Source organism: Punica granatum, chromosome 7, assembly GCF_007655135.1.
Source record: "Punica granatum isolate Tunisia-2019 chromosome 7, ASM765513v2, whole genome shotgun sequence".
Classification (NCBI taxonomy): domain Eukaryota; kingdom Viridiplantae; phylum Streptophyta; class Magnoliopsida; order Myrtales; family Lythraceae; genus Punica; species Punica granatum.
The window spans coordinates 11,821,207-11,833,734 of NC_045133.1; the positions used below are offsets into that span (position 1 = coordinate 11,821,207).

At 40.8% G+C, this 12,528-nt stretch overlaps 1 long non-coding RNA gene across 4 annotated transcripts; it reads left to right on the forward strand.

Moving 5' to 3' along the window:
• The first annotated feature begins 520 nt into the window (after nt 1-520).
• LOC116215727 lies at nt 521-3,063 on the forward strand. Of its 4 annotated transcripts, none has more exons than XR_004158545.1 (4): nt 521-922; nt 1,247-1,456; nt 1,774-2,030; nt 2,498-3,063. It is a non-coding gene; the product is annotated as an uncharacterized LOC116215727 (long non-coding RNA). The 4 variants fall into 4 exon arrangements; XR_004158544.1 differs by having other exon boundaries at nt 524-922; nt 1,263-1,456; XR_004158546.1 differs by lacking the exon at nt 1,247-1,456 and having other exon boundaries at nt 524-922.
• Nucleotides 3,064-12,528: the final 9,465 nt, after the last annotated feature.

Sequence of the window (12,528 nt, forward strand, 5' to 3'; positions counted from 1 at the left end):
AATATCCTAAAATTGTATATTTATATAAAACTTTTCGACATAATTGGTGCTGAAAGAAAAATCTAATGACGTGCAATAAATATGTTTAAATATTGAATATATTTTTAAAATAGAACAAGATAAATCTATTTGAAAATTTTTAAAAGTATGAATTTGAAGAAGAATTTATGACAACAGATGATTTGTTTTTCTTTTGTTACAAAAAAATATGGAAGTTATCTAATACAATTTTTAAAATTTGATTTTCAATAAAATGAAATATGTTTTCTTAGTATTAACAATTTTTTTTATTCATATATGGTATTATAAGTCACTTTGAGTTATCCTTAATTTATTATTATATGCACTAATATTTGAATGGTTTTAATTTTTTTATAAATATATATATATATATATAGAGTTTAATGGATATTTCAAATGTGATGTCGAATTTTAAATAATCTCCCTATAATAAAAAATGTGAGGGTAATCCCATATTATGAAAATTCCTAAACTACCCTTCCCCCATATTGTTCTTTGGTGCGCGCACCCTCTCAAACATCTCCCGCCATTCCCCATCAGATCTGCCCGTTATCCTCCTGGGACTGCCACCCGCACCGCACAACCGCTCCAATTCAACTGCCGTTCCCAAAATTACCCCTTCCCTTCCCTTGTCATCTCTTTCACACATACGCAGACAACTCTTTGCTCTGTTGCGCTTGCTCCCGTCTGCCACCACCATCCGCCCCGCCTGACCGCTTCAATTTCACGCCTATCAGCGACCTCCATCTCCCTCCAGGATTCCTGCGCCTTCTTCCCACACCCCCACCACTTGCTTTCCACAATTACAACTCTCAGGGCCTCAACCCCTCCTTTGCTCGGATTTCCAAATGGATACATACCACTATGCAGCCTTGTGCCTTTTTAATCACGCTCACTTGGTGTACGTTCCCCTGCTCCTCTCTCGCTTGAGGTTTATCATATATCTCAATCTGCAAATGCCCCTCGCTTATACTCTGTCTCTGGTGTTCCTTTCCTTTTACTGGTCTTCTGAATATTATCCTTGCTCTTGCGCCTACAAACTGATCGTGAAAATGCCTGCACAATTTGGCCGCTTTCGGAGGCCCTTTTTCTAGCTTCCTGTTGACTTATGATGATTCTAATTAAGCTATGATCTCATCATTTTCGGTTTCTTCCCGCTGAAAAATCTACGTCTAACATGTAATGAGTTTTAAGGCTTGTACAAACTAAACTGCTGAATTCATAGTTTCTTGTGCAATTAGGAGGTAACTTGAGCCGAAAATTGAAGGGATGGCATAGTTGTGAAGATTGAGTTAGAGTTTGCAACTAAGAATCACTCCTTGGGCACTTCCACATGAGGTGACAAGTTACAGCATCTATTTGATGATTTGATGAAAACGCTCCCTAGAGGATCAATTGACAGATGTTACTGTTCGCATCGATGGATGTTGATTTGGTAATTTTCACACCTCAATATAACATTCAAATATCATTTCATAATGTCTTCATTTATTCTCTCCAATGGAAGTCTTATAGATGTTAACATTTATTATTTCCGAGTGAATGATATCCCTTCCAGAGTAATCTGATATTGTACTACTTGACAGTTTTCATTTTCCTTATCTTGTGTCTCAATAGCTATTAGGCAGTAACGTAACTTGACATTGTCACTCTAATTTGTCTAAATCGTCTGCACAGTGTTGCATTCATTTGGATATTTTCAATAGTTGTTTGACAGTGCGTCAGCACTTCGTTTTGGTCCACTAACTCTAGGAGAGGACGTCAACAGAAATCATGACTACAACCTTGGAACTATAGCAAAATAAGACCCAACAAATCTCGGGTTACTATTCAAAACTAGGTCAACATGGTCAACCAAACGACTCCGGAGCATGACAATTTAGGAGGTCCCAGGGTTCCCACACAGATCACTGAGAGAAGCCGGTGAGGCCAGACATCGCCTAATCTTGGGTTAGCAAAAATCAGCTCCTACAGCACTATTCACCACCGATTCATCGGGCTATCAGAAGGTATCTAATATGGGATTCTATGCTTTGTTTGGTTTGTGAGTTGAGTTTTGAAAATTTCAACTAAATCCCATTTTTGCTAACAGACAAAATCCATTTTCCCATTTTTTTCTCACAGGCGAGACCCCCTTTTCGTCCCCATCCTTTCTTCCTCCCCATTCTTTCTACCATTGACTGGTAGCTCAAGCTCAACCACAAACCACTCCCCCCCCCCCCCCCCCCCCCCCCCCCCCCCCCCGCTCGACAAGCTTCCTGCTCTGCTTGTCATCCCCCTATCTCCCTGGTTCAGGTCATGATTCCCTTGTCCTCCTGCCCGTCATCTCCATTCTTCCTTCACTCACATCTACGCAAACCTGCACCCGACCCTCCCTTTCATCCTTCTACTTGTCGACATTTGTTCCTCTGCTTCTCCTCCCAGTTTCTCACCTCTTTCTCTTGTTCCTGCCCGTATTTTCCAATCTTCCTTGCAGGTTTGAAAGGCAGCTACGTGTGAAGCCAGCCCCCCGCCCCTGTATCTTTTCTGCATCCTATTTTGATTTCCCACTTCCATATCCAAATCAAGAGGTAATTTCTCCATCCAATTTCATGTTGCTCCATCGAATTACATCTCCAATCTGGCGGTTAAGGTTATTGATAGTGCTTCCCTGTACTGGTTGAACTGAACTGCTGCTCTATAGATGTGTTATTTTATGTTGTTCTTTGTTCTGTGTTGTGCAAGTGAGCAATTTTGCTTCTGTTGAGCGCTATTCACAGCTTCTCCGTGTTTGCGCCAAGGAGTCTTATGTCTATGGTTCCACCAGTGCTTGGTCAAATTACATGTCGAAGCTGCCAATGATGGTTATGAATCGTGCTTGCCGTATAGCAAATCAAATATGACATGCATAAACAAGAGGAAGCGATAACATGCAAATGAGGGGATGGAGTAGATGTTAGATTATACTGGGGTGCCCACTTTTTGACTTTGAAAAGTAAGTTTTTGTTGTATAATAAATTGAGTTAAAGTTGAGTTGAAATTTTAAAATTCTATTCTAAAAAACCAAACGGGGTATAAAAATCCCTCATGTTGCTAAACTGATGAATATCACTTACGAGCACATTTCGTAAATCATCTGCTTGAGCCGGGATACTCCCAAATAATCGCAAGCGTTGCCTTCCAGTGGGATTCCCGAGACACCGACTCAGCAGACGAATCGAGAGCACCCGAGGACAGCCTTGACTATATCTAGGGGTTCTCAGAACCATGGAGCAGGTTTAGATTGTGCTCTGGAAATCATTCAAGTCTCCCGAGTGACTCCCGAACAAGAAAAAAGACACCTTTCAGCGAGAATCTTGAACCACCTATTTGGCGAAATGTCAATACCTGAAATTAGGCCCGGCCAATCCCAAGGACCTCAAGGACCATAAAGGTCATGTTAGATCACACTGCACAAATCGTTCTAGTCTCCCGAGTGTATCTCGAGTGGAAAAAAGGCCTGTTTCAACGGGATTCTAGCATTGGGAGCCCATTTGGCGAAATGTTAACGCCCGGAGTCTAGCCAGGCCAATCACAATAACTTTGAGGGATGGGGAGCTCATTCTAGATCGGTTTGCACTAATCAATCAGGTTTCCTGAGTGACTCCGAAAAGGTCTCAAACGTCACCCGACAAATTTTCGAGATTCGTTTTCGACGAATGGAGAATATAGCAATCTCCGGGCACATTGAGACACTTAGGAAACAATTAGAGAAGTTTGACTGCAAATTCCTGAGACGTCTCTGGCTCTCTATTTGTGACGGAGGCTACGGGGTCAACTGTTCCACCCCAGTGACAAAGCATATCAAAACAACTAGTGCAGAACGCAGATACACGAAAGGTCGACAGAAATAGTTAACTTTGCTCATATTCCTCGAATCGAGCAAATTGACTCTCAAGCCTCCAAGCCACCAAGTCATGGCACTAAGCAAAACATATCGATATTGGGGCTCATCGGAATCCTCTCTTCGCATACATCAACAATGCGTCATCCATTTAGGTCACAATACTCGAATGCGCAACTGATCGAGACCCGAACTTCCCCAGCTCACTAAGTCAACCCCTGGGCCCCACTCCCTCTCATCCATGGCCACTCACCCCCAAACTATTTTTTATTTGCAAATTGCCCCATATTTTATATTATAAGTACATTTCACGTATATTTATTCTTCAACGTTCCTTAAAATGTGTATCTAGTCCCCTATTTCCTATTTCTTTATTCATGGTCGGCCATTTTCTAATCTCTCTTAATTCCACTAATCTTCATTAATTTGCATCATTAACATCTCTATATATGTCTAATTGCAAGACAACTTATCACTACTCACCATCCATTCTCTCTCTAAGCCTTTAGCTCTCTACAATCATCTTAAGCTCTCCCAATTACCCTAGTTCGGCCAAGCACAGCAACAACCTCCGGCAGGCCAAAACCGGTCATTTTTAGTCGAAAAATCACTCGATTTTCTGGTGACCACTTCCCGAATTTCAAACAAACTACATACTCCCTTGTTTTCAACCTCCCGAGTCCATTGGTGAGGTTATTTTCTCCATTTGAAGTTTGCATTGTGCTGTTCCCGCACTGTCCAGAATAAGCTCTTCAAGTTTCATTGGTTTCCCAGTGAGCTCCCGACTTCCACGACTAAGGTGAGTCGTGCCCTCTACCGCGGAAGAGTGACCTGCGGTCCTCTATCTTTCTCGTAACAAGGTGGTCACGGGCCAAGAGCCCTTCAGCCTTGTGCAGCCACCTCTAGTTCCCTTCTTCCTCTAGGTTGTCTTCTTTTTTTCCTTTTGGTTTCCTTTTCAGGCGAGTATGTGCAAGGACCAGCATGTAGGGCACCACCTCCAGTTGTGCTTAGAGACTTCTCAACAGCCCTGGGCCACCGTGCAAGGCCTCCTACAGCCGCGCCTAATCCCCCCTTTGCCAAACTCCTTTCTTGGGTTTTTTTTTCCCTCTCAGGTCTTCTCCCTCCAGTCGAGTTAGCCAACCCTCTTGTATCTTCACCAAACTCCTTCTCATGTCCCGAGGCATAGGTATAACACTCTCCCAAGAGGAGCTAGGAATTTTAATTTTCAAGCCTTATGGGGAGATAAGGCGATCCCCGACCGACTTAGTACATGTTTTGTTTAGTAACGTTGTTAGCTTGCTTATATTTTCATTTTACGATATATTATGTATAAGCATGATGGGAAGAAGTTAGGATCAAACTAAGGAGACCGTCCCGACTTGAGGAAGCCAGGGAGGTCTCTCGGTCGCCTTGTAGGGGGCCGAGAGCCTCTTTGGCTCTCTCAAGCCTAAAGACAGCCTCCTCCTCTTCAATACTAATCATTCCCCATGTTTTTTGGGCATTTTCGTTTCCCCTGCCGTTGCCGTTTTATCGATTCCGTTTAAATATCGTGTTTATACAGTGAGAGGCATTTTACTATTTGCTTGGGAGGACCTCAGATGAAAGGATAAGTGCATGCTCTTCTGTGGTACACACCACGGTGGCCGCCAACTAATTCCACTCTATACCCACTGGATTTATAAATGATTTTCAGCAGCTTCAGGAGATGTTTGTACAGAGGTTTGCAAGAACTTGGAGGATTCATAAGGATGTCAACTATCTATTTAATATGGAGCATAAGAGTGTATGATTTCTGATCACTTAATTAGGAGGCAACGTTCTTTTTCATTGAGGAAAAGGTCAAGAGGCTAGATGCTTTCAAGACAGGCACCGATTGGAATGAGGAAGGTATTGGTTGGCGCATATCGAGTTATTCCTCATGAGCCTCCTAACTTTTGATGCATTCCGGTCAATCGTACACTCCAAGTTTATGATGATCCATATCAAGATGCAAGATGCAATCGAGATGTGGATTATATGGGAAGTAGTAGATATCTATGGGATCCGGAGATCACCATCCTCGAAGATTTCCTAGTTTCAATGGAATCATTTATGACGAGGAGTTTCTCGAGAGGACCTTTGATATGGATTGATTCTTTGATTTCTATGACATCCCAGATAATGGAAGTCGAGTTGACATGGTGGTTTATCGCTTGAGAGACATAATTACTTGGTGGGAAAGATTACAATAAGGTAATATTCAAGATGGGAAAGAACTAGTATTCACATAGTGGCGTAGAAGCAATTACTAAAGGAAGGATTCTTTCCATGGAATACAATGAGTATTTGTATCAACTTCACCATGAAAAGAAAAATACGAATTCTAGTGATAAGACAAATATTAACCTGTCGATTGCGGAGGAAGCCCCCAAAAAGAGTGATGTTGCAAAAACGGAAGTCTCTAAGAATGGACGAGAGACTGACTCCAACCAACTACAACTAGGAGTAGATCAAGGAACTGAGCAAGAATGTCGACAATCCCATAAAGGAAGAAGAAATGGAGACCAAGGTAGAGAAAGTTCCAAAATTAGAAAAAATTGTCTATTTTGCTCATGAAGAAATTATCTTTAAATGAGAAGATCCCAAAGATGTCACACCAATATCAAACCTTCTATATACTGAATTCCAAGCTATAGCGATTGAAGATCCAACAGTATGAGTAATTCAACCTCATGTTGACTACAACATCCGTAGAATCTCAAAAGCTCGAGGCCGAGCTTTACAGAAGTCGATGAGAATGACGCGGAGGATTTTCTTATTGAATAGACTTCAAGAAGTCCAAGTCTAAATAGGCTTGGTTATAGCTAAGAAAAATTCTGGTCAGGTAGAAAAGAAATATGAGATTTCTTGATCCATAAGTTAGGAATATCATGCTAGTATATTTTATTTACATAAGAAAATAATTAGAAGATATTTTGAATATTTAGGATTTGACTATTGAAGCTGATTTATTGTTCTCTTTAGGATTTAATTTCCTATAATTAGTAATGTTAGGATTTTTATTTAAGTTTTGTAGGCCTAAAGCCATAGACGAATAATAAGGATCAATATATTTCGTTGACTAAGTTGAGAATTTTCTCTTCTATCATAACTCTTTTGGGTGTTATTCCTCGGGGTTTAGACGTCCTATCGAGTCTAAATTTATATTTAGGCATGAGAAATCGTGATCCACACCGCGTCAAGAATCCTCTATGAAGGTCTCCTTCGAGAAGGTGTGAGGAATACGATAGGCGAAGGGACTGGAAGGACAAGGATTTGCCAAGAGTGATAGGTTAGCTTAATCCGTGATGCTTGGGACTTGGATGGGATGGAGTCACTCCTATACCGTTTTAGACCTGTAAGCCACCTATTAATCCTCTAAATGAGTCTTGATACTAACCTTCTAGAGATTTAAAAGTCGATCTTGGACTTGATATCCGAATTCGGGGCCTATTACTATCATATGCCTCACAAGCCAAAGTCTCACCCAAATCAGTACCAAATCCACCAATCTACTTTCTAGTTTGCCAAAATTTAGGTTGATATCCAATTATATAGCTTCCCTGGCCAAGGCCTTATTCGTGACATACACGTCTCTATATAATATACAATGCTGAGACATTCAGCGTTGTATGCTATTTGTCCAAAAATTTAAATTGGGGACTTCTCATTCACCGCTTCTTATGTCTAATTTTTCCATAACTTCCACTAAAATGATTATTATTTATGATGGAGATATCTCGCGTTAAGCCCGAAGTCCCAATAGGCGAAAACAAGATCGGTCAAAAAGAGGAAGGGGAAATAATATCGAATTATGTTGATATTATATTTCTTATTTTGTAGGATTGCTACTCTTTTTATAAGATCCGTATCTCTCATTTTTTATTGTCTCAAATTTCTTAGTCTTTTAGACGGTGGAACCCATGTCTCATCTAATGCCATGAAATTTGTAGCCGGTGTGGGATTTCTCTATTGCTTTATGAAGTCTCAAGTCAAAACATCGTTTGGCTTATGCTAATGGGAACGGCAGACGTGTTTGTTTTGCACGGTGATAGAGATCACCAACAGGGAATAGACCCGCCGTGATGGATGCCGAGCCGACATGCCATGTTTCATAATCCACCATTTTATTCGCTGTCCTGAAAATGATGAGTGCTGCTCGCTTATAGTAGTGGACCAACCAAAACCAGCCTCTCGAGGATAGGTCCTGCACCAAGCAATAATTTGAGAAAAGCGTCATTATGCAGTTGAATCACATAGGGTTCATTAGGGTGTGTTTGGATTTTAAACAATATTCAACTCAACTCAACTCAATTACAGAAAAAGATAAAAATATATTTAAACAAGCTTGAGGTGGGCCCCGTTATTAGTCAAACAAACAAAGACTCCCATTATATTCATTTCATTTAATATAATGCTTGAGAGTGGGCCTCATTATTAATCAAACAAACAAAGACCCCCCCGGTATATTCATTTCATTTAGTATAATGCTTACACTATCATTATCACATCATCATAATAATTAAGATAATGTCTAATACAACACCTAAGTACATGTCATCGCCTTCCTCTCTCTACAAGCCATAATCGAGTAGCGATACGGTCGCGTACATCGTTCATTTCGGCGCTATTCATATCTACATCTACTCTATCTCCTTCTTGTAGTGGCGGATTGCGAAATTCATCGTAATACGCCCACACACCGTCGTACTCCAGAAATAATCTGTCATAATAATTATTACGGCGTATAAAATTATGCAAAACAAAACAAGCAAGGACAAGTTGTCCTTGTGTGTAGGGTATGAAGTTCATCATTAAACTCAGTATGGCGAATCTCTTTTTCGAAATACCGAAGCAACGTTCAATGACATTACACACTGACACATTGCGCTGGTTGAATAGCTCTTTTTCCGTTGTTGGCGGATTATGCCGAGGAAAATCGCTCTGGTGATACCGTTCTCCCTTATATGGAGCCAAATATCCCGGTATATTTGAAAACCCTACATTAACAACATAATATTGTCCTGCAAAGAACAAAAGGAAAATTAAAGTTAACTAATTTAGGCTTGCAATTTCATAGAAAATTGCAAATGTATAAGCAAATACTCACGACCACGCGATGCTGGAAAGCGTTCCACTGACGTAGCTTCGGTAAATATTCTTGAATCTTGTGCGGAACCCTCCCAACCCATCATTACGTATGTAAACATCATGTCGTGTGAACAAACAGACAATACATTTTATGATATATCGACATTACAATCGCGTTAAGGTACTATGTTCGCCTGTGGCACGCATGTAGCGACATGGGTTCTATCAATAGCTCCAATACAATGCTGCATGAAAAACATATAATTATATCTACCTCACATAGTATACCAAAAATAGTTCTATACAGTATGAAATTAGGAGATAACATACCCTAAAGAAGCGTCACCTTTCATCATTTTCAATTTCTGACTGGACAATAACATTCCGCGGTGTTATAAAATCGGCAGATAATTCTTGTATTCCGCGTGCAATTTTTTTGATAACTCGTGAAACCGTTTCCTTCGAATGCTGAAACCTTTCCACCACCATTGAAAATCGCATATTGTGTGAAATAACCAACAAGAACATGCCGACTTGCTCTTCTACGATAATACTTTACTAGTATATGTGATGCCACAGCGCAACCGCAGTGTATCGCATAGATTTCCAAACACATATGGTTCCATTCTTAAGCTTTCAAAGCACTGAACGTCACTCCCTAATACTTCAACAATGTACTGTCATCCTTGAAGTGCTGAATTTCTACACGGCATGTTCCGTGGAACGAGATCTTCCATCTGATCAAATTGCATCATCAAGGAGTAGAATATACATTGCCTACATTCATTCTCGTCGTCTCTAGAGTTATTGTCATTGCTTGAAGACGTGCCATTACGAGACATACTATTTGCCAAATGATTGCCTATAACTGTGGAAATAAGTTCATGAATATATCGTTAACAGTGAAACACCTCAATTATAATCATAACACAATAACATGCAACACACACATAAAATAAAAAATCATCAGCATAAGCAAACACACAGAACAAACATGAGCAGTACGAGTTCAGTCAGAACAAACAAAAAAACAACGTTGTTTTCCGGGAAAAAAAAATGTAAGATGTGATCACGGATTCTTCAAGGATGAGGAAGCTCCAATATCCACTCCATTCGTGACTCCTCCTTGAACCACATGAAAAGCCTCCGCACTCCCGGATCAAGGAGTGTTATGCCCGGCTTTCACAAACAAGGGGTGAGGGATTCTCGATTCCAATTTTGCCAACTCCTCGAGGGCTTCCTTGATGCTATTCTTCTCAGGTTTCTCAAGGCTCGATACCGACTTGCTTCTCTTTGCTGACGGTGGGGTCTCCTATGGCTTCTTCGTGAAACTCTCCCTAATTATGTCCATGCACTTTTGCATTTATGAGCTCTTGCTTTGAGCTCTTTTCGGCACTCGACATCGAGACTCGGTTAGAATGGGCTCTGCAATATGGATGGGGTCGTCACTCTCGTCGGAGCCTTTTTCGAGATTGACATGTTTTTGCTTTCCCTTCCCCCTAGATAAGAATTCCTCATTTAACCGGCGTTCTTCTTCTAAAGTTGGAGGTGGATCGGTCGAGGATATGTGAAGAGCACCGGTAGCCACTGAAGAACTAAACAGTTGCTTCTGCAAATCGTAGTGCTTGCTGCTTTTGCTTCGGAAAGTCTTGTACGCCCTGTTCTTCTGTACGAAGAAGTACAACATTGGTCAAAAGAGATCAGTGACAATTCATTCAAAACAACAATAGAAGCCGAACAAAAAAATAACGAGCATGTACCTTTATAAACATATCACAAACATCTGGGTCGGCTGTGATGGTGTTTGTGCTGCATCCCACTCGATGCCTCTATGCCTGACTATTTCAAAAAATCGAGTGAAATTTGTCTTCATTCTTTGATGCTTGTCCTTTACCTTCTGCAAACACAGTTGCTTATCGAGAAATAGATTGATCATTTCAACTGTGATCTCCTTCCAAGTACTGGTTTTCCATGTTGTAGTGTGTGTTCTTCTCAGTTTCTCAAGCATTACGTTTAGGAAAGCTAACTCCATTTCATCACTCCAGTCGATGATATTTTCCCCTTTTGGAGCCATGATGCATGCAGTTGGTGGAGCAGAACTTCCACAAATAACAGGCAAAACAAAATTAATGACAGACAAACAAAACTTCGCAGCCGAAAGACAATGCAGAAACAAACAAATGGCGACTCCCGTCTCGGTTAAATCCATAAGACTATGTTTGGAAAAAACAATGAGCAGCAGTAGGTTCTCAAACAAGGAAAAACGTTGTTGTTTTTCGCAAGAAAATAATCCCTAAACAGCTCAAATGGTTTTAGCAAGTTGTATAACACCAGAGAACAAAAGCAATCACACTCGTAACAAAAACAAAAGGAAACTGAGCTTTCAATGAACTTTCAGGGCATAGCTGCAATATTCATCTCACAGCATCAACTGAGCTTTCAATGAGCAACCAATGAAGAAAAACAAAGGGAAATCTTCAAACGAGAAGCACAAATGGAGACAGAGGCCGACGGAACATACCTCTAATGCGGATGCTTCTCCCAAATCCACGTCCACCACTTCTTAAAGGGGGAAATTGAGCCAAGAACAGAGCACTTGGAGGGGGCCCCTACGATTTTGCATTATTCGGGAGATCTGACATTGCGTGCTAGAGCACAATTCTCCGCGAATAACTCCTGACAATATCCCCTTTTCATTGTAAAGCGCAGCTCCTTTGCCCGTTGCTCGTCACAGACGCACAGTCTATGAAATTGACAGAATTGACGGAATGGATGTGAGTAATCGATGGAATTGACGAAACCCACTCACTAATCGAGAGTTTTCGCCCTCACTTTGAGATTCCTGCAGCCAATTTGGTTGAAGTTTCGAACCCTACCGATGCTTGGAAGGAGGAAGGAGCTTCACGTTTCTTTGTTTGGCATGCCTTCGAACGGTCTTCTACCCAAAAGCATGGTTTCTCAAGCAAGTTGACCTACCGTTGTGCTATTGGGACCCACAGCTTTGATAACGCAAACTCACTTTGTCGGGTAGCAAATTGGATTGAACAGAGTTGAGTATTGCTCATAATCCAAACAAGCTCTAATAATCACCGGATTTGTTAAATATGTTTGAATTTCCCGTCATGCGTAATGAGGCACCCTTATCCAAGATTCGTTCCACTACACTCGAGTCACATGTAAATTTCTTACCGGCTAATTGCCTGGTTTGATCAGTCGTGAGTACGAGGAGGATGAGAAGCCGTTGAAATTGATCGTTTCACAGCCCATGAATTGGGCTTCTACTCCCGGCCCCTCCATCTTGAGCTTGAGCATAGTGCGGATACTCACTGCTCCTTGCTCCTTTGTCCTAAAAAATTTCTAAAATAGATAAAATTGATAGAATTGTCTCATGCACAAAATAGTGCGGAAGCCGCTCTTATTTATAGAGCGAAATACATCATATGAAGAAAGATACTTCTACAAATATATAAGATCCCTCACAAATACAATCTCCTAAATAGTACTGATTTGATTCTCTATAATAATATCAAATATTC